Below are 25469 nucleotides of genomic sequence, written 5' to 3'. Positions count from 1 at the left end.
CCCCTTCCTTCCTTCCTTCCTTTCTTTCTTTCTTTCTTTCTTTCTTTCTTTCTTTCTTTCTTTCTTTCCTGGGATTAATGGCATACACCATCACACAATGTGGAAAAGAGTCCTTTTTTTTTTTTTTTTTAAATGGAGACACTACAGGCTCTCTACAACTGAGCTGCATCCCTAAGCCTTTGCTTTCGGTTCTCTTGTGTATATGTCTAACAGTAGAATTGCTGAGTATAGTACCTCCACAGTGTTCTATCAGTTAAGAAATTGCAGGCTTTTCCAAAGAAGCTCTACTATTTATTTTTCCATCAACAGTGTATGAACCCCTCAGTTTTCTTATATCTAATTGATATCACCTGAACTACAGCACCCCATCACCCATCCCTGCTCCTTGCTGTATAGTTCAGATTGATTTCAGTTTAAGATCTTCTTACTCAAACTTCTCTAGTGCTGGGGTGGCAGGGATGTACAGCCTGGTGACAGACAGCCTTTTTGATCATAGCTTTGTTTGTGGCCTTTTTTAACGATGTGGAATTATTAAACATGTGTTTGGTCTTTATCCATTTCCCGGCATGTAACTCCTAAAATGGTTGGAATCTCTAATGAGTTTCTTTTGTATTTATTGAGTGTACTAAGGTTGTAACCTCCTAACTAGCTTCAGGTGGAGACTGATCACAGAAAAAATCTAGGTATGATTTGGGGGTTCCAAGGAGGGGAAGAACAAAGGTTGAAAAGATTTGTCCTTGGTCAGAGTTATAATTTATCCTTACTTAGTGAGACCTTGTTTTGAACACCAGAGAATTGAGTTGGGGAACTGCTGGATAGTTCAGCTTGTGGAGGAGGACCCTGCAGCATATTGTGCTGGAGAGAGCATGGAAGCAAGGCCATTCATTCTTCCCATGTTCCTTGTGCATGTGTGTCTCATCTGATGTTCAATCACTATCTTTTGAATGCCTTTCCTAGTAAGTCAATGATTCTGTTTTTTTTCTGAGTTCTGATGAAAAGCTCCAGCAAATTAATTGGATCGAGGTGGGGTTCATGAGAACCCTGATTAATAGCAGGCTAGTTGCTAGACGACCAACCTGGGGTTACGTAGATGACATTTAAGGTAAAGCAGCTTATCTCTAGATTTGAGTTGATTTAAAGGTCAGTTTCTTAGAGTTTCTGTTGCTATGATGAAACACCATGACCAACAGCAACTTGGGGAAGAAAGAACTCTAGGTTACACTCTATCAACAGGGAAGTGAGGGCAGGAACTCAAGTCAGGAACTGAAGCAGATTTCAGAGGACTGCTGCTTACTGGCTTGCTCCTTACAGCTTTCTCAGCCTGCTTATACGATCTTGGACCAAATGCCAAGAGGGGCACCCTCCCACATCAGTCATTAATCAAGATAATACCCCACAAACTTGTCCCACAGGCCAATCTTATGGAGGCATTGTCTCAATTAAGATTTCCTTTTCTGCCGGGCGGTGGTGGCGCACGCCTTTAATCCCAGCACTTGGGAGGCAGAGACAGGCGAATTTCTGAGTTCGAGGCCAGCCTGGTCTACAGAGTGAGTTCCAGGACAGCCAGAGCTATACAGAGAAACCCTGTCTCGAAAAACCAAAAAAAAAAAAAAAAAAAAATTCCTTTTCTTAGATATGTTTAGGTTTGTGTCAAGTTGAAAGAAACCAACCAGCATGGATGCCCAGCTAGTATCTGTTGCAGAACTTAAGGGAAATCCCTCCTATACTTTTTGGTGACTGGATGTCAGAGTCTTTGTATATTCTGGATCTTGTGCCACAGTTTGTACATACTTCATCGTAACGGTTGTCTTCGCTTTCTTGATGATATTTTTGAAGTGCAGCACTTAAGATTTTTATTTAAGAAAATAGTATAAGATCTATGCTCTCAAAATTATATTTAGAGTATGAAATTAACTAGAAGCAGTGTTGGAAAGCAGAGTCCAGAAGCTTTTCACTTTTAAGTACTGAAATTTTAGATCCATGCACCATAACTCCTTGTTTTCACTTCCTTGTCCCCTGGCAGCTTGCATGCACACTGACTTTCTTCTGTGGTCACTTTAGATCCCTCATATGGTGGAATCACACACTCTCTGACCGTCTGCCAGTGGCTTATTTTACTTAGCATTTTGTTCTCAGTGTTTATCCACCTTGAATCTCCCTTAAAGTGCTGAATGTTTTGTTGTATTTCTCTACAGTACTTTATTTACTTATTGATTGATTGATTGATTATGTGGGCACACATATACTATACTCACACATAGAGCTTAGATACAACTTGTAGGAGTGGCTCTTCTTGTACTACGTGGACTCTAGGAATGAACTCAGGTTGTCATGCTTGGTAGCAGCTGCCTTTACCTGCTATCCCATTTTGAGATCTGGCCTATATCATAAATATTTTCCTTATCCATTATTTGTTGGTATTCATTTTGTTTCCACATTTTGGTTATTGTGAAGAATGTTATAAGTATCTGTTTGGGATCTGATTTCAGTTCTTTTGAATAAATAAATCCCACCTACAGTAGGGTTACTGTCTTTGAAAAGAGCTTCCATAAACTTTCCTCAGTGGCTGTTATTACCATTTTGTATTCTCATTAGGGTTGTCAATTTTTTTATATTCTCTCAACATTTACATTACCCTTTTGATCATGGCCACCCTAATAGGTGTAAGGTGATAATAGTTCGGTGTGATTTTTTTTTTTTAAAGTTAAGTTTCCCTAGTGACTATAGTTTCCATGGTTTAAAAAAAGGGTTTATTTTTATTTTTTGTGTATGTGTGTATATATGCATGTGTGTATACATGTGCATTTGTGCACATACACCTAGGAGGGGCCAAAGAGGAAGATGGATTCTGTGGCTCTGGAGTTACAGACAGTTGTGAGTTGCCCATTGTAGGTGCTGGGGGTCAAAGGAAGAGCTGTAACCACTGCTAACAATGAGCTGTCTCACCAGCGCCACCCCTCTTTTGTTGTTTTTTCAAGATAGGTTTCTCCATGTAGGCTGTTCTGGAATTAGTTCTGTAGACCTGGTGGCCTGGTCACAGAGATCTACTTGCCTCTGCCTCTTGAGTGCTGTGATTAAAGGACTGTACCACTACCTGGCCCCTACATGTGTTTTTAATGCATATGTGTGTATGCTTGTATGTCTGCAGGTACATGGGTAAGCCAGAGGGCAGTATGCAGTGTCATCCTCAGAAACACCATCTGTTTCCTTTTGGATAGGGTCTCTCCTTTGGCTTGGAGCTCACTTCCTGGGTTAGAACCAGTATCCTTCTGCCTTGCCTTCCCAGTGTTGGGCTTATAAGCACCTCTGAGTGTCCAGTGTACTTAACACATTCTGAAACTTGAAACTTGGGTCTTCATGCTTTACAAGGCAAGTTCTTTGCTAACTAAGCTGTCTTGCAGTCCTCTTTCCATATTTCTGTTGTCCTTTGTATATTGCTTTTGGAGAACCATTTGTTCAGGGCCTTGGTCCTTTTTTAGTATTGATGCTGGAAGGTGGTGGTGCAGGCCTTTAATCCCAGCATTTGGGAGGCAGAGGCAGGTGGATTTCTGAGTTTGAGGTCAGCCTGGTGTACAGAGTAAGTTCTAGGACAGCCAGGGCTACACAGAGAAAACTGTCTTGAAAAACCAAAAAAAAAAAAATAAAAAGAAAAGAATAAAAAGAAAGCTGAGCGCCTTGGGCATGCCATCCTTTTGCTTTGCTACTAAGCCACACCTCTAGCTTGCCTACTTTTTGTTTTATTTTTGTTTTGTTTTAATCAGTATCTGTGAGAGTTTCTTCCGTAGTTTGGATGTTCCCCTTATCAGATATGGTTTGCACATCTTTTGCTGCCTTCAGTATGGCACCTTTTCACTGGATTGTTTTCTTTGCCCAGTAGAATCCTTTCAGTGTGATGTAGTTTCACTTTTGTAGTTTTTGCTTTTATTGTATATGTACTTTTGGGGTCGTATCCAAGAAATTACTGATGTGTCATGAAGCTTTCCTCATCCTTTTTCCCCCTAGGAGATGGATGGTTAAGCCTCTGCGGACGTGGTGGTCGTAGTGACAGGCGTGTTAGGGAGTAAGTCTAGGGCCTTGCCATGACAAGCATGTGCTTTACTGAGCTTTATCCCCAAGCTGCAGGATTTTCTCTATTAGTTGCGTTGAATCTGTGGATGAATTTGGTAAAGTATTCATCTTAACAGTACTAAAATTTCTGATCCACAAATACCAGATATCTGTTTTGATGTTTCTTAATTTCTTTCAGTCAGGTTTTATAATTTTTAGGACCTGTTAACTTTGTAAAAGTAGGTACTTTCTATACTTTTTGATGGTACATTAGTGACCTTTCTAGATCATGCCACCTGGAGGTGTATGCCTTTTACTTAATTTCCTGCTTAATCATTCTAAATTATTCTGTAACAGTGTTTCTAGAAGTACCAAGCACAGACATGTTTGTCTTGTTTCTGATCTTATGAGAAGCATTTACTATTTCAGCATTAATTATGATGTTAACCCTGGCTTTCTGGTATTTGGTGTTTATTAGATTGCAGTAATTTGATCAATCTGGTCACTTTCTTTGTGTGTGTGTGTGTGTGTGTGTGCGTGCGCGCGCGCAGATTTTATTTTATTTTTTTATTATTTTATTTTGGTTTTTCTAGACAAGGTTTCTCTGTGTAGACCTGGCTGTCCTGGAACTCACTCTGTAGACCAGGCTGGCCTGGAACTCAGAAATCTGCTTGCCTCTGCTTCCCAAGTGCTGGGGTTAAAGACGTGCACCACCACTGCTGGGCAAGGTTTTATTTTAAAAGTTTCCACATCTTTTGAGGTGATTTGTTAAAAGTAATTGACTTTGAGTTCTTCATTATTTTTGGTGTTGTATATGTCCTAGTTTTCTTTTGCTGTGATAAAACATCATGACTAAAGCAACTTGAGGAGGAAAGGGTTTGTTTCTTCTGACAACTCTCAAGTCCATCACTGAGGGAAGTCAGGACAGGAAGTCTAGCCAGGCCCCTGGAAGAAGAAAATGAAGCAGAAACCTTGGAGAAATGCTGCTATTGTCTTGCGCTTTATGACTTGCTCAGTTTGCATTATTAAACAACTTAGGATTACCTGCCTAGGGTGGCCCTTTCTCCTGTGGTCTGGATCTGCACATTAACCATTATTTGAGAAAATGCCCCATAGACTTGTGCCTACAGGCAGTCAGGATGGAGGCATTTTTTTTTTCTATTGAAGTTCTTCCCAAATATATGTAGGTTTGTGTCAAGTTGACAAAACCAACCAGCATATTAGATTGATTTTCAGAACTTAAACCACCCTGACATTTTTGAGATGATTTATGTTTGCCTGTGGTGCATTATCCTTTTATGTGTTTGTTGGGTTTACTGTTGTAATGTTTTGTTAAGAGTTTTTTTTTAACCTTTATCCATAAGTGATTTGACTTGTCTTTTCATGTGATGTCTTTGTCTTGTTTCAATTTCAGTAGCACTAAACTCTGTTTGTTTGTTTGTTTGTTTGGATTTTTGCAGCAGGGTCTCTCAGTGTAGCCCTGGCTCTCCTGGAACTCTATGTAGACAGCCTGGCCTCGAACTCACTGAGTCTTTCCCTCTCTGTTTTGGGAACAATAAGTGAACATTTGGTTTCAGTTCTTAATTGACTATTAGGTAGAAATAACTAGGGAATCATTTTATTTTGGAATGTTTTTGAGGAGAGAGACTTCAAGAGCCCAGTTTTCCTTAGTGCTTGTAGAACTATGTATTATCACCTTCTTGATTGAGTTTCGGTAACATTTTTAGAACCTGGGGTTGGGCAGTGGTGGTACACACCTTTAATCCCAGCACTTGGGAGGCAGAGGCAGGTGGATTTCTGAGTTCGAGGCCAGCCTGGTCTACAGAGTGAGTTCCAGGACAGCCAGGACTATAGAGAGAAACCCTGTCTCGAAAAACAAACAACAACAACAACAAAAAAGAAGCTGGGGTCAAATTGAAGAGCGTAAGAGTGATTGCAATATTCCCTTATCTTTTAAATTCAGGGTCTGTAATTGATAATGTAATTTTATTCTTGATACTATTTGTGAGCTCCCTTTCTGTTAGTTTTATAGAGAGGTGAGGGGTGTGTGTGTGTGTGTGTGTGTGTGTTGCCCACAGAGGCTAGAAAAAAGATCCCCTATGGGGCTTGAATTTGAAACAGTTGGGTGCTGCCCAACATAGGTTCTGGGGGACTAATCTCTGGTCCTTTGGAAGAGCATCAAGCTCTCCTAACTGCTTAGCCATCTCTTGAGCCCCCAAGCCCAATTTTTAAATTATCATTCATATTAAGTGCAACAGTTTTCTTCTTGACTCTTTGTAGTTGTTTGGCAGTCTTGTTATATAGTCCAAGCTCAACAGGACTCGAGATTCTTCTACATCAGCTTCCCAAGTGCTGAGATGATAGGTCTGTACCACCACTATCCCTTGCTTCCGAAAGATTTTTATTATTATGTAGCTTTTGTTCATGAAGAATTGACATGTTTGGATATGTGTGGTACAGTGATTTACATCAAGTGTCTTTTATTGCTTTCCTTATTATTTTTGAATCTTAAAAAAAGTACATACTTATTTTATGTGTACACACAGGAGCATGACATGGCACACATGGAGGTCAGAGAACAACTTGTGGGCGTTGGTTTTCTTTCCCCCACATGGGTTCTAGGGATCAAACTCAGGTCATCAGACTTGATATCAGGGTGGGTCTCCAGCTTTGTCTTTCCTTTTAAATTGTTTTTTTTTGTTGTTGTTGTTGTTGTTTTTTTTGTTTTTCGAGACAGGGTTTCTCATTCTGTAGACCAGGCTGGCCTCGAACTTAGAAATCCGCCTGTCTCTGCCTCCCAAGTGCTGGAATTAAAGGCGTGCGCCACCACCGCCCGGCTTTAAATTGTTTTTGAAAAAGGTTTCTTTTATGTGTGTGTGTGTGTGTGTGTGTGTGTGTGTGTGTGTGTGTGTGTACAAATGCCTATGGAGGCCCCTGGATCTGGAGTTAAAAAGTAGGTAGTTGTAAGCTGCTTACTGTGGGTACAGGGAATCAAACTTGGGTCCTGTGGAAAAGCAGTGAGCACTTATAACTGGTAAGCCATATCTCAGCCCTTTCACTTTATTTTTTGAGATAGGGTCTCTCATTAGGACCTGTGGTTCACTGACTGTCCAGGAAGCCTCTGGATCCTCTTGTTTGCCAGTGTTGGGATTGTAGGGATGCACTTACTCTATACATGGCTTTCCCGTCATCAGGGTTAAATAGCAACAGGGTTACGGGTGTGAACCACCATAGTTACTCTGTTTTCTGTTGGTGATAATTGATTTTTTGATTGAAAAATATTATTTCTAATAGCAGCTTATAACATAATTTGGTAGACTGAAAGTATGCACTATGGACAACATGCAGATAGACTGGAATTACTTGTAACTCTAGAAGTTAATCTAATTTTTCTAGAGCCAAACAAGAAGCATTTGGCATAAAAACAAAACAAACAAAAATTTCCCCAAACAAAGCAAACAAATAAGCAAAAATCCCCAGATCCTAAACTCCATTCTACCAAGTTCATGCACTGTCTGAAATCTGGCTGAAAGAGAACTTTGTCAGTTCAGTGCATTGCAGATAGCCTCTGAGGCACCAGTGTGTATGTGTCTGTCTCATTAAGGGAAGAAAACAAAGCACTTCCTCCTGGATTGGTTTGACTGAGAGGAAGCCCAAGTTTGAACTCTCCACTTCTCTCCCTGTGTCTTCCATTTGTAGCTATGATTTCTCTTTTGTCTGTAGTCTGTCTGTATCTGCCTTGCCTGCCTAATGTTTGACTAACTTGTCCCTAACAAAGGGCATTGCTCTGTATTTGTTTAACAGCATAGAGAGAGCATAACATGGGGAAGGAGTGAGGGATATCTTTACAGAAGTCTTTAACAGAGTTTTACAAAGGATTAAATCAGTCCAACTGTCCCATCTGTTCCAGGTAGCAAACTGTATCATCATCAAACAATACCTTTTTCCAACATTTATGGATGATGTTTGTGGTATAAGATCATGTTTTATATATTTGCTGTTTTCAGCAAATGATTATCATAACACACATTTATACACACGTGTTGTTCTCTGGGTCAGTAGCATGGAAGAGTAAATTTAAAAGGATGCATAAGCTTAGGTTGTTAAGCCTATGGGAAATTCAAGGCAAGTAAGGTTGGTTGTTACATTGTTCTTTTAAAGGCAGGTTAAAGGAGGAGGCTGAGTATACTTTAGGATAGCAATTTTGAGTCCAAGTGACCTCAGTGTCTATTGTTAACTGAACAGTGGGGTCTAGCAAAAGTTTCTGTCTCTTTGAATACAAGAGGTATTTTCATAAAATATATCACCACAAACAAGAACTTCTGATTAGTTGTCATTCTTTTAAAGCATTGTAAAATAAGTTCTGTAGTGCTAAATTATTCCTTACATCTTGCTTTTAAAACAAATAAGCTGGATAGGACGTAACTATTCTGTACGTAGCTAAGACTCATCATGCTGTTTAAGTCAACTCAGGCTTCCAGAATCTGTTGTGAAGACCAGAAGCCTTTGAAGGGAACTCTCCCAACACTTGAGCCCTGCCGCTTACTGGTTGGGTTTTGTTTTGTTTTGTGAATGAACCTTCAGTCTTCTTATTTGTAAAATGTGAGTAGTAAGTAATGAATAGTAACAGTAAGGAGTGTATATGCTTTAGTTGAAATACCTAAGACCAGGAATGTTCTGGGTGGTGGAATATCTGTCTCCTCTCTTCTCTTTTCCTCCCTCCCTCCCTCCCTCCCGCGCGCCCGCCCTCCCTCCCTCCGTCCCCCCTCTCTCCCCCTCTCTCAAATGAGAGAATAGTTATTTGCATAGATGTAATGAGATATCTTAGATATGAGACCCAAATCTATACATGAAATTCATTCATTTTTTGTGAATACCTAAAAATGCATAAAGTGAAGGTAATTTTATATATATATATATATATATAATTTTAAAAAATAATTTTGTGTGTAGAACAGTTTTATGGTATGGAATTTTTTATTTGCATCAAATTGACACTCAAAGTTTGGGATTTTAGAACATTTTAAATTTCACATCAGAGATACTTAACCCCTGTATCAGTTACAGGTTTATTTCTTGGATGCCTGTAAGTTCCTGCGAATATTACTCAGCAAAATCTAAATACTGTTCTCTGTATTTTGTATGTGAAATCAACATTAATAGGTCATCCTTTTTTGGTTTTGTAAAGTTAGCAGAGGCAGATAAATTATTCTCACTTTGATTTTACTGTGATAAGTTTCTTAAACTTCTGCTATAGAACTTAGGACTTTATTATCCCAAATGGATACTGTCTGTGTACTTACCATTGCAAAATTGTTAACTCCTCTGACAGTGTCTTAGTCTTTTTCTGTTACTCTAATGAAGTATGAGGACAAAAGCAATTTAGGAGAGGCTTATTTTCTGACTCACAGTTCAAGGTACAATCTATGGGAAGGAGGTCAGGGCAGCAGGAGCTTCAAACAGCTGTTCATGTGACACCCACAATCAGAAGACAGATTAGTGCATATTAGTGTTGAGTTCTCTTTCTCCATTTTATACAGTTTAGGATCCCAGCCCTGGAAATGGGTGCTACTCATAGTGGGCAGGTCTTCCTATCCCAGTTACCACCACCATCATCCCTTACCAGCAAACTCAGAGATGCAAATGTACTGTCCCTCCCTCCCTCCCTCCCTCCCCCTCTCTCTCCACACATTTTTTTCCCCTACAATAATAACAATAATAATTTGAGATGGAAAGGTAACACAAAGACATTTATGATTTCAGACTATTTTGTGTTATATGAAGCATGTTTCTTCTTCTAGATTCATTATTTTTCTTTTTTAAACAAAGCTAGTTATATTCTTTGATACGTGACAACCTTTATTTACTATATTCAGTAAAAGTTATATAAGGAAGTAAGTAAGTATCCTTTTTGTGAAAATGTTTATGGAACTTAAAAATTTCAGAACCATTTTTCTAGGCAAGAACAGTTAACATATTTTGTAGTTATAATAATGTCTTGATGATGAAGGCGATATAGCAAATCAATTTTTAAAAAGGCTGAGATAGAAATGAGTGTTTATACATTCTAAAAATTTCATTTGCACACCAGTGTTTGCCTGTCTGATACATGTCACCAGGTGTGTGAGCTCAGAAGAGGGGTCAGTCAGAACCCTGAGCTGGAGGGACAGATGATTTGGACAGTTTTATTTTGTGCACCTAGTTTTGCAGTTCTTCTATCTGGTTGTGTGGCTGTTAGCAGTTGTGAGAAGTGAATACAGCGATGTCCGTAGGACCAGAGAATGCGAGCTCTGATAGAGAGGAAGATGGAGATGGAGCAGAGTGCAGTGCACACTCAGTGTAGCTCTGACTCTCACCGCCTCTACTTTCTCTTCTGTTGCTATAGAAATAGATACTTAACGTGTTTCTGATGTGTGGAGGCAGAAGTGGGAAGATTGCTTAAGCTCAGGCATTTGGGATCAGCCTGGAGAACATAGTAGGACTCTGTTAACAGTAATAAGAAGCGTATATTGGCTCTTGAGTGCTTGGCTTTGGGACAGGCAATGAATGGCTTACTAGAAACTTTTGTTGTTGTGCTGGTGACAGAGCTGTTTTGTGGCAAGTTTTTTTTTCTGGGGAGATGCAGCACATGGATCTACTCACTTCAGCTAGGGATCCCACCACAGAGTCAAGCACAGACACCGCCAAAGTCAACTCGGGGAACCAACGAACTCTCCTGGGGTTACTTGCAGGAATATGAGTGGTGATTGCTCACAGGAGCAGACATGTCTCACAGACAGCTAGCTATATCACCAAAGCCTACCCTAGCATAGGTGACAGCTCACAAAGCTGGGAACCTGGAGCTCACTGCACAGCCTGCAGGCAGACCAACAGTTGGGCGAGTGTCATTGTCAGGTGCCTCAGCTGGTTTAAACCTTTTCCAGGCAGCTTGACTGTTTCTGATCACTGCAGGCAGGTGTCTGGTCAGAGTCTTCTGTATCTTGGCTTGCCTGATAATCTTTTTTTAAAGCATCATTTGAAGATTTATTTATTTATTTCATGTATATGGGTACACTGTTGCCATTTTCAGACACATCAGAAGAGGGCATCATGTCCCATTACAGATGGTTGTGAGCCATCACGTGGTTGCTGGAATTAAACTCAGGACCTCTGGAAGAGCAGCCAGTGCTCTTAACCATCTCCAACCAGAGAATCTTCTTTTCAGCTTTTACTGCTTATTCTGTCAGGGAGGGACCTAGGGAATCTTGATAGTTTCAGGGATTTCCTGGAGTGTCATCCATGCTGCAGTGGGCTTTGGCTTGTCTTGGAATCTCTGTCTGGGGTGAATAGGGGAGAGAAGAGAGTGTGTGTGTGTATGTGTGTGTGTGTGTGTGTGTGTGTGTGTGTATGTGTGTGTGTGTGTATGTGTGTGTGTATGTGTGTGTGTGTGTGTATGTGTGTGTGTGTGTGTGTGTGTGTGTGTGTGTAGCGCTCAGGTTGCTTTGTGTGCTAGGCAAGTGCTCTATCACTGAGCTACATCATTGTCCCATGAAATGGATTACTTTAAAGTACATTGAGAAAATAATTATAACTAGAGCTATTCACTGGCTATAAAATGATAAATTTTCAGAAAGGTTACTCTTTGGAAGCCCATAATAAAACTACTATCAACATAATTTTTAATTGCTTGCTTATTTCTTAGCTATTACATTGATGACTTTTATTGATTTACATGATTTGTACCAAGGTTTAAAAATGGGTGAGGGGAGTTGGTAAGATGGCTCAGTAAATGAAGTGCTTGGGGATTTGAGTTAAGGAATAGTTGCTGACTGAAATTCAGGACCTGGGAGGCAGACAAGGAATCTGTGGGGCAGACCAGCTAGCTAGACTATTCAAATTGTCCAGCTCTAGATTCAGCTTGGAGACCCTGCCTCAATAAATAAAGAGGAGAGTGATGGAGGGTGGCACTGACATCAACTGTGGGCTTTCACATGCACATGTGTGTGCCGCATGCCCTGGTGATACCTCAGAGTTACGGCCGACACATGAAATGCCACACATGTTTTTTCTGTATACACTTACTTTTGGCCTATTCTGTGTCTGAGAATTTAGTTTTTAGTTTTCATAGCATTTGTTTCATATACCTGGAAAAATATCTCAGCTAATATGAAGAAAGTGGATCTGTGTCCTATATCATTACAATGCAAACAGAATGTTAATTTTCTTTGTTTTTGCTAAGAGGTTGATTATTATATATAAATTAAAAATCATCTATAGATTATTTTGACATTATTAAATCTTTTGTTGCCTTACAATTAAAAATATGTATGTTTTTCTACTTTCACAATCTACATTCACCTGTTTTTTTCTTTTCTTTTTGGGGATAAAGGGGAAGAGGATGTGAGTATCCAAAGTCTCATGGAGCTTAGGATGGCCTTGAACTTGTTATGCACTCAAAGATGATCTTGAATTCTGATCTCTTGCCTCTTCAAGCTTGAGCTATAGAGATAATACCACCATACTGTGCTTATACAGTTCTGAGTTTTGAACCCAGGGCCTCATAGATGTTAAATACATTCACAACTACCTGTCCTCCCCTTTCCCTCCCTAAGACAGGATCTTGCTGTGTAGCTCTGACTAGCCTAGATTAATTTCACTATGTAGCTCAGGTTGGCCTTGATGGGCATCTTTCAGGCTCAACCTCTTGAATGCTAGGATTTAAGGTATGCGCCAACATTTTTATTTAAAGTGTATGGGGTGTGGAGTGAGGTGGGGTGGGGTGTGTGTGCAGGTGCCTGTAGAGTTTAGAAGAGGGCATTGGATCTCTTGGAGCTAGAGTAATAGGCTTCTCAATATGAGTGCTGAGACTCGAACTTGGGGTCCTCTGCAAGAACAGTTGCTCTTTCTGCTAAGCTGCCTTTCCAGCTCCCAAACTACAATAGTAATACATTTAGCCATTTCAGCAAGAGGAATTATTGCTCTGGGGTTTTATTAAGAAGTAAGTAGTATCATATGAGTGATCAACACATGGAGTATGCTTGTTTTTATATTTTCATTTCTTTGTAAGTAGCCCAGGCAGTCCACAACTTGTTTCTGATCCTCCTGTGCCAGTCTCTTTATACCAGCAACACATTTGTGCTTTTTTTCCTACCTTAAAATGACTTAAAATTGTCCTAACTTTCAAAACATCTTAATCCTTACCTAGAAGTTTAAAACACTGCAATCTATTGTCCTTGATAAACAGCTAGCATTGATGGGTCATTGCAATTGAATTGTTAGTTGTGAATTATGTTTAATCCAATAGCATGTACTTAAGGAAAGAATTTTGTTAGATTTTTCACATTTAGTTACAACTATTTTGCCTAGCTGTAAGAATGTGTTTAATTCAGTTCTTTTGGGTTACTAACTTGTATTTTCATACTTTTACAGGATAGAAGAGAAGAATCAGTGACTTGGAAATTTAGCCAAGTGAAGTGGCGGGATGGGCTTATACCTGACACATTTTATAGAGGTAACTCACGAGTGCTTTTTCTAGGCTTTGGTTTTTACATTCGATTCTTGTCCTTATGCTTACACAGATACTCTTTATTTCCTGGATAGTGCTTTTGTATTGCTTGTGCATAACATCACCTTCAAAGAGTAGCAGGCAGTTCTGTGTGTTTTGCACAGATACACTGAAGAGAATTCGTAAGTTGAGGGCTATTGTCTTTTCTTTTAACCAGATCTGGTTTCTTTGATCCCTCAGTTCTTTTATGTTAAGAGGACAGTTGATGTCTTGGTGTTTGTATTAAACTCGTGCCTTTATCAGACAACATGAAAGAAAATGAAATGTTATAGGATATTTATGTATTACAGTTACACACATCCATCCATCCATCCATCCATCCATCCATCTAGGTTTTTTTTTTTGAGACAAGGTTTCTCTTTGTAACACTGGTTGTCTTGGAACTTGCTTTGTAGACCAGGATGGCCTCCACAATACCATCCCACACCCTCCCACACCCCACCCCCAATTCACTCCTCTTCTGTTTCTCTTCAGAAAAGGGAAGGCTTTTCTTTTTGCATGTGAACCAAACATGGCATATCAAGTTGTAATAAGATGAGGTATATCTCCTCATATTAAGGCTGGATGACGCAACCCAGTTTGAGGAAGGGGATCTCAAAAGCAATCAAAAGAATCAGACAGCCTCTGCCCCCACTGTTAGGAGTCCCACAGGAAGACCAAGCTATACAACCAAAACATATGCAGAGGACCTAGGTCAGACCATGTAGGCTCCCTGACTGTTGGTTGGTTCAGTCTGTGAGTACCTGAGCCTAGGTTAGTAGATTTGTTGTTTTCTATGGCGTCCTTGACCCCTTTCATTTCTACAATCTCCTTTCACTCCCTTCTGCAGGATCCCCTGAGTTGCCTAATGTTTGGCTGTGAGTCTCTGTCTGCATCTATTTCCATTAGTTGGAAAGAATCTGGAAGCAAAGTTGGAGCTGGATGAAGCCTCACTGGTGATGATTATGTTAGGCGCATTATGAATCAGTTCCTTGACTTTCTTTTTTTCTTTTCTTTTTTTTTTTTTTTTAAATTGCTGGTCTTGTTTGGTTCTATCCTGGGTCTCTGGGTTATCCGGCCTCTGGTTCCTGGCTTTCTAGGTAATATCAGGTAGGCTTCCTCAAGCTGGACCAGGCACTAGTTGGCCATTCCAGAATTTCTGTGCTACCTTTACCCCAGGATATCTTACAGTGCAAATTGTAGGTCAGAGGTTTTGTGGTTGTGTTGTAAATGTTTTCTTATGTCAGTTATAAAAATTATTATAAAATTGTATTATAAATTTTTAAATTTGTTTTGAGAATTCTTTTAGACTGAAGATTGAAACATTCTAGCTTTAATGACCATATTTTAGGGTTTTCTTTATTGTCCATGTCTGTTGGCAAATGTGGTACATGCTACTTAAAACCTCCTTTACTTAGTTTTCATTGTAAGCAGTAGAGAATGTCACAATGTTAAAAACAAACAAGCACAGAAAAATGATCTTCTCTCATTCTTTGTTAATATTATATATTCTCCCAGATATCTCTGAATACACAAGGACCTAGTTACTGTTTTATGAGACAAGGAGTCTGCATACTTTATGCTGGTTTCATAACCCTTTTGTAGCCTGAGCTGGCCTTGAACTTTTGTGACAGTCCTCTGTGAGCTGGCTGCGTGCACCACCATAGTGGGTCATATTTACTGTTTAAAGACAGATTTTATGTAGAATGGATTTAAAATAGTGTCTTTTTATTGTTGAGTTATTTGTCAAAATGTCAAAAAATATTGACAAAATGTCAAAATATTGACCTTTTAAAATGTCATTGTGCTCGGCAGTTTGGATGAGTCTGCACCTCTCCAAAGTATGCCCAGCATCAGCAGTCACTAGAGTGAGCTCCTGTTTGTCTCCTTGACAACACCAGCAAATGATTTATATGTCCATGCTGAGGTTTTTTGTGTTTTGTTTTTTGTTTTGGTCCTTTTATAATTTTTTGTAATTTACATATTAGGGATAGGATCCTTGTTATTATGTTAGGACAATTATTTTTATTTAATATTTGCTTTTTTTTCTTTTCCAATTTTGGTTTTGTTTCAGTTCTACAGAAGTTAATTTTTTAAAAATTGTTAGATGCTTCTTATCCTTGGCTGTGGTAAATGTAGAGTGGAGGTTTCTGCATGCCCTTGAGTGTGTGACTATACCTTAACCTTTACATCATAATTTCTGTAAATGACCCACATTCCTAACTTGTCCTGGTTTAACATTCTTTTTCTCTCTTGGTGATATAAAATAGTGTGTATAACACTAGTAGCTTTAGATGTAGTGAACTGTGGTATTAAAAAGTCAATAATAGGACATAGAAAATGTAGCAAATGGGCTGCACGTCCTGTACAGCCTGGGTGGGTACCCCTGTACTCCCAGCACTTGGGAGGTAGAGGCAGGAACAGGAGTTCGGCTTGCCTTGGACATAAATTTGAGTCAGGCTGGGCTACTTGAGACCATGTCTCACAAAAGGGAGAAAGTTTAGTAAATGATAAGTTTGTTTAAAAAAATGTAGAAAAGAAAATGATAACCTACAAGACGCCATGGCTAATCCATCTGCATTTGTGGCTGTTGCACAGTTGCTGCTGTGACCCCAGCCAAAGTACAGCCAAGGGGAAGCTAGAGAGTCAGGGCAGGAAAGGGAGTTTGTCTCCTGACTGATCTCCCCAAAGCACCCACCTCAGTCAGCTTTAATTAAGAGACATGGAAAATAAGGCTCATTTCTTAAAAACAAACAAAGGAAACAGGCAGCCTGGTAAACAAGTTGGGATAGTTGGCTCATCATTTAGAAAAATGTAATAAAGATACCAGATTTTATATGTCTGTCTGTCTTTCTTTCTTTCTTTCTTTCTTTCTTTCTTTCTTTCTTTCTTTCTTTCTTTATTTATTTATTTTGAGACAAGATCTTACTGTAAAGCCCTGGGTGGCCTGGAACTCACTATGTAGAATGGGCTGGCCTTGAATTTACAGAGCTCTGCTAGACTCTGCCTCTCAAGTACTGGGATTAAAGGCAAGTGCTATCATGTCCAGCTCATAAATTCAGATTTTTAGGCAATTCAAGTTATAAAAAGTAATAGAACATTTATTTATCTAATTTGAATTTATTATGGTTGGAGAGCATATTTTGTAGGAGTTGAGTCCTTTTAATTTTACTGAGGCCGTTTTACCACTTAGTTTAGTGTCTTATACCTTAGTTTGCTAGTCTGCTGCATATTGTTAAAACTTAGGTTGGTCTCTGCCAGAGAATGTACATTTAGAAGCAGTATCTTCTTTTTATTTGTCCATTCTTTCTTTCCCCTCCCCTCTGAGTCTACAATCCCACCGTCTTCTAACCTCTGTTGTCACTGGTTGGAAATTGGCCGTTTTTTTGATGTTTGCATTAGTTACTTTTTGGTTGTTGTGATGAAACACCATGACCACAGCAACTTATAGAAGAAAGCATTTAATTGGGCTAATGGTTTTAGAGGGTGAGAATCCATGATGAAGGCAGGAACAGCTGACAGCTCACATTTTCAGGAAGCAGGAAAAACCATCCTGGGCCTAGTCTTGAAACCTCAAAGACTCCCTTGAGTGTCACATCCACTTCAACAAGGCCATACCTCCTAATCCTTTGCAGAAACTCCACTAGCTGGGTGAGCAAGGCTTTACACCTGAGCCCATGGGCTCTTCTCCTTCAGAGCAGCACAGTGGCACAGTGCCTTTCCCTTCTCCTGTCCAGATGCTCTGCTCCCTGTGCTTGTTTTCAACAGTTTTATTTTGATCCAGGAATAACACTTTTCAAATCTATTGCAGTGGAAGTTGATTGAGTTTCCTGGATTTGTAAGCTTATTTTTTAAAAATAGTCAAATATGAGGACTATTTGGCTTCTGTTTTATTAAATTTTACTTCTTTTTTCTCTTTCATTCTTATATTAAGAAATATTGGTAAGCAGGATTTTTGTTCATATGTCTCTGGAGCTCTTTATTTTTTTCTCTTTATTTAATTGAGTAATTTTCTTGTTTATTTTTTAATAAAGATTAACTTATTATATTTATTTATTTATTCTTGCTTGTGCATATATGGAAGACAGATGACAGTTTGTAGGAGTTGGCTTTCTCTTTCATACGCTCAGGCCACTAGGCTTGATAGCAAGAACTTCTACCCACTGAGCAATCTGGTTAACCCTAGTTGGGTAATTTCTATAGATGAACCATTAAGGCTACTGATTGTGTTTTGCAGTTGTAAATTTGGTTTTGAATACTTGGCATACCTTTTTGTATTTCAATAATCACATTCTTCTATTTCCAAATTTCTATGGATTTTTTGAAATAATTTCTTTGCTTTATTGAGAATTTTACTTGCTAGATGATTGTTTTCATAGTTAAAGGTGAAACATAAATTACATTCATAACAAAATAAATGCTTTGAAATCTTTGTTTAAACCAACCCATGAGAACAGTTAGAATCACTTTATATTGCCTGATTTTGATGAATATATATGCCTGTATCTCCCCCCAACCACCCTTTCATATTGCTTTTTTTAGACAGAGTCTTTCTATGTAGCCCATGTTGTCTTGGTACTGGATATGTAGACCAGGCTGATCTTGAACTCACAGAGATCTTCCTGCTTCTGTCTGCCAGAGTTAAAGGTGTGAGCCCCATAGTGGCTTGTGTTACCATTTTGAGAGCCATACTGAGGACTGAACCTAGGCCTCATGTATATTATGCAAGTACTCTGCTACTGACCCTGTAGTGTGAGTTACATTTTCTGGTGTTTTTAAGTGTCTTGTGACTGTCGAGACGGCTATTTTGTTATAATGTGATACACATATAATACTGCAAGTTTAGATCATCATTCCTCCCTATTTCTCTTGGGCTGGTTTTATTTTTCATATTGTTTATGTATGATAACAGTCCTGTTGAAAAAGAGAGCACATTTTGTGCATGTTTTGATAACAAAAACATAAGCATAAATATTCAGAAAAAATTAGGAGTAGAGTAGGTGGATAGGTTTGACTTTGAGCTTTCAGATGCCTATAGAAGTTTTAGAAGTTTATCTTTTGTTGTATCAGGCCTCACTGTAGCCCTGGCTGGGCTGGAACTCACTGTGTAGACAGGGCTGTCCTCAGACTCACAGAAATCACTACCTCTGCTCCCCTAGTGCTGGGAGATTAGTACTGTTTGTGCTTTAAGTGGGCACTATTATCCTTGTTGCCTTTGTGCCATTGTAAACATGTCAGAAAATGTCTGTAAATCCAATGCAAACTGTGCATGGACCCCATAGGGTAGGAAGTTTTATAACATCATTCATTCATTTGATACTTTGCCAAGAAGAGCTTGCTGTCAGAACATTTTCTTGTGTATAGCCTGTGTTCTTCGCTCTAGGTTATATTATATATTTTCTGTGTGATTATTTCTAAGATTACTCTGATATTCAATTTTAGGATGATACTCTTTCTGTTATGAATATACACACTATTGGTATTTGTTATTTTTGAGACCTGTCTTTATCTGCTTCTCTTTCACTTCACAGACTTTTTTTTTTTTTTTTTTTTTTGAGACAGGGGTTTTATTTTGTAGGTTGGCTGGTGATCTGGAGCTCACCATGTAGACCAGGCTGACCTAGAGTTAAAGGAATGTATAACCACACCAGTCTACAGACCTAATAAAATAGATTTGACTAGTGTCTTTGTGTTGCTGCTTACCTTATAGTTCTGTAGCCCTCTGAAATTTGATGTAATATTTCATATCTCAGAGTTGTAGATTCCAAGACTAGGCAAATTATATTTACCTAAAATCTTACCCATCCATCCATCCATCCATCCATCCATCCATCCATCCACAGAACGTGTGTGTGTGTGTGTGTGTGGGGGGGGTCAGCTTGCTAGAATCAGTTCCCCACTGCCTCCATGTGGTTCCCAGGAGTCAAACTCAGATTATCAGGTTTGGCAGCATGCATCTTTACCTGTTGATCATCATTCTGGCCCCAAATCAATTTTTCTTAAAAATTGGGGTTGCTTCTCAGTCAGTTCCTCTCCCTCAGGCACAGCTCTGTAGACTGCAGGCATCACACAGTGTGCACGCGGTATGTCACAGCGTGTTTTCCCTTGCAGAGTGGAGTATGTTTCCCTTATCCCTTATGTATTCTCTTGTAGGCATTGGATGGCGCAAGTGACTGAGAGGATCCCGAGAGTTTCTGGAGCCTGTGAAAGGTAGAAACTCAACCATGATTTCTCTCTCAACTCAACAGCATTCCTTTCCTTGAAGTCTTCGTTTTTACTTCAGCCTCAGGTAACTTTATATCTTATAATCTTGAAAAAGTACATTTTACTTATTTATTTTTAGGCCGTGTTTTAATTAAGTCATGAATAAAAACAGCATACAGTTTGAAGTAGCCATTCTAGCTATGAAGGCCACTGATGTATATATAGTTTTGGACTAGGAAAGTGTTTTCAATGGCTTCAGCTATGTTGAAGTTAATTTTTTCAAATATAAACATTGTTTTCTTGGATGATAGATTTTTGTTATTGAGTTTGTATAATAGTTTCAGTTTGGATATTCATATGTTGAGGAAGTATGTATTTGTTTGTCTGTTTGTTTAGTTTTTTCAAGACAAGTTTTCTCCATGTAGTCCTGGCTGTCCTGGAACTTAACCCTATAGACCAGGTTGGCCTTGAACTTAGAGATCAGCCTGCCTCTATCTCCTGAGTACTAGGATTAAAGTTTTATGTCACAATGCCTGGTTTCTTAAGAGATTTTTGAGATGAAACTGATTAATATATTGTGTAATAAGAAGTAGTAGTTGTTCTCCTTAACAATGATTATACTTTTACCCCACCATCCCAACATTGCATTTCTAAGAAAATCTAGAGAAACTTTTTATTCCAAGAAAAAAATGTTAGACTATTATTATAATTGTATCTTCCATATATTTTTAAATACTTTAAAAAATATTGATAGAAATGTAACTGATGGCTAATGTCAGCTAGTTAGGATCTAGAATTGTCTAGAAACTAAGCCTACAGGCTTTCCAGTAAGGGATTATCTAGGTTAAGTTTAAGGTTAAGGTTAAGGTTAAGGTTAGTGTCTGAGACTGTCTGTGAGGAATTAATTGATGTGGGAAGACTCATCACAGTTGTAGATGAGACCATGGCATGGACAAGGAGTCCTGTACTGTATAAAATGCAGCAGCTGAAGCTGAGTGCTAGTGTGCTTCATTCATTGTTCACTGCCTGACTGTTGATGGAGCCTGTCTCCTATACTCAAGTAGAGGCCTGCTGCCTCTACATCCCTACTTTGAACTGGGAGCCAGAATAAGCCCTGTTTGTCTTGAGTTGCTTTTGTCTAAGTATTTTATCACAACAAAAGGAAAAGTGCTCTAAATGTGTACATGTTGTATGTTTACCTATAGTAAAACAGCAAGCAAGCAGTCTGATGTAGTACCATGTAGAATTGGCTACGGCGATAGCCTTATAATCATAGAAATATGTTTTTATGTAAACTATCTCATGGTTGTATGGAGGTTCCATAATTCTGATGCTCTAGGACACCTTTGCTTTGGGGAGTTGGGTAGGGTGAGGTTGTTGAGGACTATTGAGCTTAGAGCATTGCTCATTCTAAGTGTATTATACTCTGTCATTGAATTATCCTCGGAGCCCATGCTGTTCTGAATAGTTTTAAAAAAATTTTAAAGATTTTATGCAATTGTGTATGAGCATTTTGTCTGCTTGTATGTGTACGCACTACATGCGTACAGTGCTCTTAGAGACCAGGAAAGGGCAGTGGCTTTGGTAAACAGGAGCTATAAGTGGTTATCAGTCTCCATGTGGGTGCTGGGAATCTAGGATAGGTTTTCTGTAATAGCAGCTAGTGCTCTTAACCCATGAAGGATCTTTCCAGTCTATTATTAATATTTAAATTCCAGCTTGTTGGGTATGGTTGCTACAGTGCCTGTCAATGGAGGGAAGGAAACAGAAGAATACTTTGCATTTTTGTAGGCAATTTACTATTTTATTTTATGTATATGGATGTTTTGCCTGCATGTGTGTCTGTTCTGGTTATCTGTAAGAGCAGCAAGTGTTTTAACTACTGAGTCATCTCTTCAATCCCAATACATAACTTATTAGATAGAAGACAGTAGATTTGGGATATGAGTATTGGGTAACCAGCTGTCTGTCACACTAGAGTTTGTGTTAGATTTCATTTTATAAACTGTTATACAATTATAAACTACTTTTAAGTTGTCATATTTACAGATTTTATGGACAGTTAACATCTTTTCTGTTCTTAGACAAATCATAGTCAATGATCTAGCACATTAAACAAAGTATCAGGCATTAAACATTTGTTCATTATATCTAGGGAAGTTTAAGAAATATTTCTTATATCTGTGCTACATAAAATGATGGAATTCAGTTTTCTATGGAATGAGTAGTTTGAGTTTGTGCTAGTACTAAATGTAATGTCCAGTGTAATCAGGACCACTGTGTGCTCCCCCAACCCCATCCTTCTCATCTTGATAAAGATAAATGATACCTGTTTCTTAAATAGTTGGCAAAAATGCAGTGTTTTAGATTCTCAGTGTCACTATATTCTGGTTGTGTCATTTTAGAAGACATTTTGATAAATATTTGAAATATATTATGTGCTTAGATACTAGATTTTTGAGTGGTTTTCCTGTTATGTTGGAATGTCTGTTAACTTTCCTTAAATATTTATAGATTATTTTTCTATAGTTAAAAATGGTCACTTTTATCTAAGTTGTCATATTTACAAAATGGAGAAACTTTATTCTAACTAATAATTTTATTACTATCTGTTAAATTATGTTTATCACTTCAATGTCTTCTGCTGCTCGCATTGAACATAACTCTCACTAGGCTGTTTTGAAATACTAGCACTTAAAAATAGTTTTCAAGAAAGACCTTATAATATGCAAAATGATGTTTATACAAAGATATGTCGCTGGGCATGGTGTCATGCCTGTAATTCCAATGCTTAGAAGGATGAGACAGGAAGATAGCTGTGAGTTCAGGGCCAAACTGGTTCTTGTCTCCAAAAACCAATATTAAAAAACTAAAACAGCCGGGCAGTGGTAAGGCACGCCTTTAATCCTAGCACTTGGCTGTCCTGGAACTCACTCTGTAGACCAGGGTGGCCTCGAACTCAGAAATCCACCTGCCTCTGCCTCTCAAGTGACAAGCTAATATTTTTATGATGAGATTTCTCTCTGATTTTCATATAGAGTAGAACTATGAATATCCAGATTAATGTAACTGAAATTTGGTGAAAATGTTTTGGTTCAGAAGTTATTTGTGAGGTCTAGGGACATAGTTCAGTGATGAATGCTTATCTCCCAGGCACATGCCTCTGGGTTCTACCCCTAGTGTCTTGGTGATGGGCTAGAGAAATAATTGATTTTCAGAATAAGTACCTTTGAGTGTCTGTCTAAAGAGAAGTTTCTTTTTAGGTTGAGAGGGTGGCATAATGTTGACCCTTGAAGAATAATAAATAATCTAAGTTGGGAATTATTCTTTTCATAGAAAGTAAAATGATGCTTAGGTTCATCTGCTTGCCCATCAGTATTCTGTTTTGACTCATAATGCACATTTGAAGTTCCATAGTGTTCAGTGACAGAGAATAGGAAACAGTGTTACCACCAATCTCAACAAATAAATAGAAAAGCAGAATCGTGAAATGAGGTCTTCTCTTCTCTTCTCTTCTCTTCTCTTCTCTTCTCTTCTCTTCTCTTCTCTTCTCTTCTCTTCTCTTCTCTTTTTTTAGTATTGCTCTTTATGAACAATATATTGTATTTCAAAAATTACAAATGGATGTAGAAAAATTCAGGAGAGATTATCTTCATTATGATTTGACAAAAAAGGAGGAAATAAGGTAGTTTAAGAGGATAAATATGGGAAAAAAGAATAGCTTTTTTTTCCATGATAAATAAAATAAACGGAGGTGTGACTAATAAATGGAAAATGGAAAATGAGAAACGTAAAAAGGGATCTTCTCACCCAAAGGAGGACGATAGATTCTGCATCAGGAAATTCTCATGTGAGCCTCAAGGTGAAGGGTACTCAGAAAGGAAGTGAAGGGTATTCAGAAAGGAGGTGAGAGGGACTCAGTAAAGAGGTAAGGGGTTGAACTCATCTCCGAGATGTTGAGCCAGTCAGCTCCCTTATAAAGAAGTCAAAGATCTGCCCCATTTCAGTGAAAGCAAACAAACGCTCCTCTATACCAGTTGTCCTGAACTAGGTGAACGACTGTTTCAGGGTTTTCTCTCCCCCAAGTTCCACCTAAAAAAGTTTTGAGAGGGGAAAAAAAAAGAAAAAAAGGTGAGGGGTGCTCAGTAAGGACACCTCAGGTGTGGTCAGTAAGGAGATGAAGGGTACTTAGACCTGAGTGATGGCTTTGTAAATCTTAGTAGTGGTGATGGAGTTAGCCTCAGTAGGTAGTGAACAAAAAATGAACTCAATAACTTCTGGACAGTTCTAAAGCCTTTTTGGGTCTAGAAGTTGCTTGATATAGTAAAAACTGCGTTGGATCAAAGAAGTTTCATTTTAAATTCCAGTTTATTTCATAACTGTGTGACCTTGTGTGAGGTTCTTTGTTAAGTGAGGCTTATTTAGCACAAGAACACCAATGGAGGAGTTAGGGGAAGGACTGAAGGAGCCGAAGGGGTTAGCAACTCCATAGGAAGAACAATATTAACCAGCCAGACCTCACAGAACTCCCAGGGACTAAACCACCAACCAAAGAATACACATGGAGTGTCTCATGGCTTCTACTGTATATGTAGCAGAGGATGGCCTTATTTGCCATCAGTGGGAGGAGAGGCCCTTGGTCCTCTGGAGGCTCAGTGATCCAGTGTAGGGGAATGCTAGGGGACTGAGGTGGGAGGGAGTGGGTGGGTAGGAAAGCACCCTTACAGAGGCAGGGGAGGGGGAGGGAATGGGGGTTTAACTGGGAAAGGGGATAATATTTGAAATGTAAATAAACAAAATAACCAATAAAAAAATATTGAGCAAGGTAAATTGTATAACAGTGTCCAGCCCAATGATTTTTACCTAGTAAATAATCACATATATTAATTAGTTGTCAGCAGAATTCTTCCTCTATTAATACCGTAATTATTTATAATATAGACACAAACCTACTCATGACTGCAGAATAATATTCTTCACATTAATTGCATAAAATTCCTTTTAAAACTTAATGTTTCTAATTTAATGAAAAATAAAAAATAACTTATTTTAGTGTCTTGTATAGTTGATTAAAAATGAGTAGTAATGCTCAGCTTGTGTATATGTGACACTTCTGTTGAGTGCTGAAGCAAGCCCTCAGACGCTGAGTCTTAGAAGTGACAAGCGCTTGTATTACAACTTAGATCTTAGCCAGGCACACACCTTTAGTCCCAACTCAGCAGGCAGAGGCAGGCAGGTCTCTGAATTCAAGAACAGCCTGGTCTACAGAGTGAGTTCCAGGACAGCCAGGGCTACACAGAGAAACCAAATCAAACCAAAACTAAACCAAATGAACCCTTACATTCTTTAATAAAAGCTCAACTCAAAGCTTGTTTATTCTATATTTACTTGTAAATCTGTACACCTTGGTTTCTAAGTACTTGTGAACATTAAGTTAGAAGATGACGATAAGAGTCAGCTTATCTCTTCCTGAAAACAACAGGAAGAGGAGGCTGCTAATTGACATTCTCTTCCAAGAGTGTCTTCACTCTAGCCTTGAATGATAGTGGAATTACCCAAACTGCTACAGTGGAGATAATTTCTACATAGAATGAGCCGAACAGTTGTCAGTAAGAAATGACAGTGGTTGTGACAGAGAGGAGCACATACCACACAGCCAGAGACAGAGCAAGTGGGCTAGCTGTACAAGCTTACG

At 38.8% G+C, this 25469-nt stretch overlaps 1 protein-coding gene across 4 annotated transcripts in view; it reads left to right on the top strand.

Annotated features, from left to right (window-relative positions):
- Znf148 (zinc finger protein 148) overlaps positions 1-25469 on the top strand; it is a 127093-nt gene that overhangs the window by 27760 nt on the left and 73864 nt on the right. For 3 of the 4 annotated variants that reach the window (XM_028752247.1, XM_028752249.1, XM_028752250.1), the window contains exons 2-3: positions 13456-13537; positions 19724-19859. The gene's annotated coding sequence lies outside the window, so the exon portion shown is untranslated. Of the gene's footprint in view, positions 1-13455; positions 13538-14420; positions 14527-19723; positions 19860-25469 lie in introns of all 4 variants that reach the window. The other variant, XM_028752248.1, reaches the window with a different exon arrangement.

This window comes from Grammomys surdaster, unplaced genomic scaffold (assembly GCF_004785775.1).
Source record: "Grammomys surdaster isolate TR1022 unplaced genomic scaffold, NIH_TR_1.0 125889, whole genome shotgun sequence".
Taxonomy (NCBI): domain Eukaryota; kingdom Metazoa; phylum Chordata; class Mammalia; order Rodentia; family Muridae; genus Grammomys; species Grammomys surdaster.
This window is presented reverse-complemented; position numbering and strand designations above follow the sequence as displayed.